This window comes from Pipistrellus hanaki (genome assembly GCF_964339955.1).
Source record: "Pipistrellus hanaki genome assembly, chromosome: 4".
Classification (NCBI taxonomy): domain Eukaryota; kingdom Metazoa; phylum Chordata; class Mammalia; order Chiroptera; family Vespertilionidae; genus Pipistrellus; species Pipistrellus hanaki.
In genome coordinates this window covers 57,541,411-57,547,502 of record NC_140506.1, presented here as the reverse complement: position 1 = coordinate 57,547,502, position 6,092 = coordinate 57,541,411, and positions in this window count along the sequence as shown.

The window sequence follows — 6,092 nt, the reverse complement described above, 5'->3', positions numbered from 1 at the left end:
TTACTCTCTTATGTAACTTCCTCTTATCTTCGATCTTGTGATTTCAGTAGTTTCGGATGTCTGATGTTTATTTATCTAACATTCAGATCTCTTACTTGTTCCCATCTTCCTATATTTTTATCTCCCTTAATGAATGAAGAAGCGCAGATCTAATGTGAGTAATTTTGTTGATCAGAGCAATTCTACCGTCAGATTCTGAATGGCTTCAAAAGACAGTATGTCTGTTTATCATCAAAGAAGAAAGAAGCTTAAAATAGTTATAAACTTTCTTTGTTTAATTTTGCCTCTTCTTCTTGTAACCATCAAAGGAGCAATGTAAAATGTCTCTATCTAAATGGAATTTCTTCTTGTATGAAGATGTTTTATTTAGCTAGCCAGCAAACTCTGACATACTATCCCTAAAGATAATGTTCATTCTCAATAGAAATCAAATAGAATTTCTTTGTCACTAAGGAGATTGGTTTAAAAGCAAAATCCTATAAAAGCTTTGACAACATGCCCGTAAGTGCTATAAAAAACAACATGCCCATAAGTGCTATAAAAAATCCTTTTTGCAAGGATTTGGGTAAATTGAGGGATGAATGGAAAATTCCCCCAAAAGTTGCAAAAAAAAGAATGAGATATTAGGTTAACTTTTGAAGCTTTGAGGTCTCTCATCATATATTTTGGGTACTCTGCCCTTTTCAGAGCATGGTTTATGGAGCTAATTCCTAGTTCCAATCCTATTTCTAGCATAGTCAAGTGGAACTGATAATAACATATAATGCCCAACACAATTATTGTGAGAGTTAAATGAGTTAGTGTATATGAAGTGTTTAGACTATTGCCCGGCAATAAAATAATAATAATAATAATTTTTTGATAACTCAAAAAATTAGTTTTGTTCCAGTTCTTTATATTGTGTCTAGTTATCCACTTATTTATAATCAAACATGACACAAATTTATCTGATTAATTTGCTCTCCTTTACTTTGTCTTATTTTTTGTTTTACTGTGACAAGTTTACCTTATTTTGTATACATTGTCCTTAAGGCTAGTATCTCCTAGGTGAGCTCTATTTCAATTTATAATGTATGCCTGCACTGTAAGAGGTTGAAAAATATTTATTCTAAGATTTGGGTTGGTAAATTTAGTCCTATTTCAACTTTGCTAGATATGATTTCTGAATTTCTGAGAATGGCTGCTTATATGTGTGTGTGTATGTATGTGTGCATGCACACTGGCATCTGCACATATATGTATGTTTGTTTCATATCTGAATAGGACTAAACCAACATCTGTTTATCACTAATAATTTCTTACCTAAATTATACTAAAGATGTTTGAAAGAAAGTTATTATCTCTTTTGGATCTTTGTTTCAAATCATATGCTCAATGATTTTTAATAATAATTTGACATGATTAATTGGTTTTACATGTAGATACTTATAGCTTCAGAACTTAAATTATAAGAACAAAATATAATTTGTAATGCATTTACTAACTGAATTTTTATGCAACTATTAGAGGCCCTGTGCATGAAATTCATGCCCTGGTAGGGTCCCTAGGCCTGGCCAGCGATCAGGGCAGATCAAGGCCTCATTTCATTCTGCACTGCCCCTGGTGGTCAGTGCACATCATAGCAAGCAATCGGACTCCCAGTCTCCCAGTCCAACTCATGAGGGAACACTTTGTGTATTAGCCTTTTATACATATAGATTAGCATAATAGCACATCATTTTCCCAGTGCAATGAGTCACAGTAAGCATTATTTAGGAAGATAAATTTTAATTTTATATATCAATTTTTTAAAAATATATATTTTATTGATTTTTTACAGAGTGGAAGGGAGAGAGATAGAGAGCTAGAAACGTCGATGAGAGAGAAACATCGACCAGCTGCCTCTTGCACACCCCCTACCGGGGATGTGCCCGCAACCAAGGCACATGCCCTTGACAGGAATCAAACCTTGGACCTTTCAGTCCACAGACTGACGCTCTACCACTGAGCCAAACCGGTTTCGGCTATATATCAATTTTTAAGTTAAGAAACAATTTGGAATGAAAGCATTTAAAACCTCTATATAGAAAATTAGAAAACATTGCTGAGAGAATTTCAAGAAAACCTAAATAAATGAAGAAATCTGTCATGATCATAAATTAGATGATTAACATTAAGATGTCATCTCCCCACCCCCAAATAACTTATTAATACAATACAATTCTAATTTTAAAAAAAATCCGAGGAGCTATTTTTCTTCGTGGAAATTGATAGACTGATTCTAAATTCAATATGGAAATGAAAGGGCCTGGAATTCCAGAATATATTAAATAACAATAAAAAATTGGGGACACCCACTAACAGATGTCAAGTCTTACTATAAATTCACAACAATTAAGTGTATAAACTCAAAATAAATATAGCATCAGAGGAAATAAAGGGTCTGAAGCAGAGCTACACATACACAGTGACCTGACTTAAAAAAAAAGATGCCACTCCAATTAAGTGTGGAGTGAGGGAGAAGATAGTTTTTCCCCTCAATAATTGTACTGGATCAATTGGCTACCATACAGAAAAAAAATTAACTTGATTTTTATGTTAGACCATATATGAAAATTAGTAACTGTCTTATTCATCTCAGACTGTCGTAATGAAAAGCGATAGATTGGGTTGTTTAAACAATAGAAATGTATTTTCTCACAGTTTTAAAGGTTGGGAAGTCCAGGATCAAGGTGCCAGCACTTTTGAAAAGACCAGTAACATGGACCCATTTCCATACTTCTTTTTCTGAGAAGTGAATTTCTTGATAAGAAACAATGCTTTGTGCAGTACTGTGATGGATAAGTCATTCTGAAAAACCATGAATGATAGTTTCAGCAGAGGCACTACATGCAGGGTAGGCAAATCTGTATTCAGATGCTAATGATCTGATAGTAATACTGCCACCAGGTAGTTGGCTAATCATCGGGAAATGGTACCATATCAGAAACTCAGTGTTGGTCTCTGCTGCTAACAGATTGTGTACTAACAGGTGGTAGGTCAGTCATAGCCAGGTCAACCTTGGTGAACAGAAGTCTATGTTGGTGTACCCATGCATAACCTCTGTCCTTGTCAATATGACCACTTTGTGCATCAGCCCATTGGGCGATGACAGGGGTGGCAAAGGAGAGGGCTGACTGGTATCTACAGAATGGATTATGCTATCTAATAATACTTGATTACTAATATCCTTCTTTGAGCATTTATACAGGAAATAAATATTATCACATTTATTTTGCCCATTTAGAGAAGTCTATTCACTTACGTACCTCTTCCCCAAATTGTCTTGTCACCAATTTTCCAATCATGTTCCTTGCAAATCCCTGAATATACAGCCATGAATAGGTATCACACATCAGGCTATTATATTCAAGAAAACCGAATTTCTATATAAAGACTTGGATAGATTAAAATTAAGCTATGGAGAAAAGAAATACTATGTTAATACAAATCAAAAGAAAACTGTAATAGTTATATTAATTTCAGACAAAATAGATTTCAGGACAAAGAAAAGTGTCAGTGATCAAGAGGGACATTATGTTATCATCTAGAAGTCAATTCTCTAAGAAAACAACTAGATCTAACTGACATTTATAGTCTATAAATGTTCTATGACTTAGAACAACAGCATAATTTACATCTTTTCTCTAATACTCATGGAAATTCACCAAGAGAAAACTCATTCTGGGCTTTGAAACACACTTAAACCAATTTAAAAGATAAGGATTGTTTTTTAAAGAATTTTAAATATATCAGGACTTTTTAAATTTAAAAACAATTTGGGAATGGTCTCTGCCCTCAAAAATATTGAAAGTTTAGCAGAAAAGAAGGCATATTTATTACATATTTATTGAGAAATATTTACTTAATATCTCATTCCATAGATCCTGTTGAAATAATGATAAATGAGAAATAATCATTCTCTCACAGAACTTACATAATAGTAGGAAATAAAGGCAAATTAAAAAACAATAGTGTGATAATTTCTATGCCAAGGTGAATAGTGATGTAAAGGAGAGCCATTTAACTCTCTTGGGATTCAGAGATGACATCTTAAAGGCAGTGCTATTTAAGTTAATATCAGAAAATATAATTCTATCTAGGTAAAATATAATTCTATCCAGGCAAAAAATGGGAAGAGACAACCAGTAATAACCCTGGCAAAGGGATGCACAAAAGTTAGGTGGCATATGGTGTATCCAAGGAATGGAAAATTCTTTATGTAATTGGGACATAGATTTGAAATTTGACCAGAAATAAAAATGAAAGTAAACTGAAAAGCTTTATAAACTATGATTTAAAAAATTAAGCTTTTCCCCAAGAGCAATGACAAGCCATTGAAAGATTTGAAACAAAAGGGAGATATGATTATATTTCTGTTCTACGAAAGATATGTTGACTGAGATATATAGGATGAACTGGAGGAATGTAAGATTACTAGAAGAGAGGACATCAGTTGTTATATTGTACTTTGGAATATATCTAGTATAATTAGAAATGGTGATTGTCTGACCATGGGAAGTGAGGAAAATAGATAGAAGTAGACAGATTATGGTTAAGAGTCTCTGAATATATTACTTATGTTTTAGTGTCATAAGGCACTGGAGGAGAAGTCGGGTTTTTTTGTTTTGTTTTGTTTTGTTTTGTTTTGTTTATAAGATAACAAGGATCTTGGCTTTTTTTCTATGTTGAGTTTCATGTGCTTGTAGGAAATTCAGAGGTAGGCCATTGTATAAAGCTACTCATGGATGAAACTCAGGAAAGATAACAGGAAGGGAGATAAAGCAATTTAGAGTCATCATTTTATGTGTTGCAATGAAAGTCATAAAAGTGGATGAGATTACTGAATATAAGTATGTAGAGGAAGAAGAGAAGAGAGCCTAAGGTGGAATCCTTAAGAACACCAGCATTTTACAGAAAGTTAGCAGAAGGAGGAGGAAGAACAGAAAGAGGAGGAGGGGGAGCAGAAGGAAAAGGAATAAGAGGGTTGAAGAAGAAGGAGGAGGGGGAGAAAGAGGAAGAGGAGGAACGGGAGGAAAAAGGAGGAGGAGGAGCAAGAGGAGGAGAAGGAGGAAGAGAAAGATGAGGAAAAGAGGAGGAGGAGGAGAATTCACAAAAACAATTGAATAAGAGAAAACAGAATGATAGCTGGAAACCAGAAGACAGTGGTATCTTCAGAAGCAAGAGAAGAATGTCTTCCAAGATGGAACAAAAAATTAACAGAATCAAATGCAGCAAAGGTCAATATTGAAAAGTCACTTAATTTTTATAATAATAACAAAAGCAGTTTTGGGAATTGGTGGGGTTGAAGTCAAATTGTGATGGGTTTTGAAATGAACTATAGGGAGAAAGAATAAATACACACAAGAATTGTAGAAAGTTCGTTTCTGAAGAGGTAAATGGATGGAGAGAAATAGGCTGTTAGCTTAAGAAAAACATTGGGATCTAATAAGTTTTGTTTTATACTTTTAAGATGAACAACATGGCATGTTTAAATCCTGGTCAGAAGATGCTTATAGAAGAAAACGGAATTTTAGGAATGAAAAATGATCCTTGAGTAGATGGAAGAGGATGACATCCCAAAAAACTAGTAAAGAAATTAGATTAAAGTAATACTTAACAACCACTTTAATAGAGACTGAGAATAATCTGTTTTTCAACAAGTTTTGAAAAAATTGACTCAGGAAGCAAGTAATTGAATCCATTGGTAAAGTATAGTAGGTGATTGCAAAGGGGATTCATAAACTTCAATAGAAGAATAAACCAGGAAGAGGCTAGCCAGATCCCTATGCATTTTTAGGCTTTTATTGGGTACTCCAAATATTCAACAAACATTTGTTTTTCTATTTCCAGAGTCTCAAGAAGTAATTGCTTTTAAGTAACTGAAGGGACTGTACTACCCCTGACTATTATAGTCAATATTTGGGTGTCCAAAGAAGACCAAATCAAATGAGCAGGCTACTTATAGAATTTCATTTTAATAGATCTGTTTTTTGCCTGAATGAGCTACATGCTTCACTATGACTTCAGAATATCCCTGAATAATGCAAATCACACATTTCTTTACTTGCTGA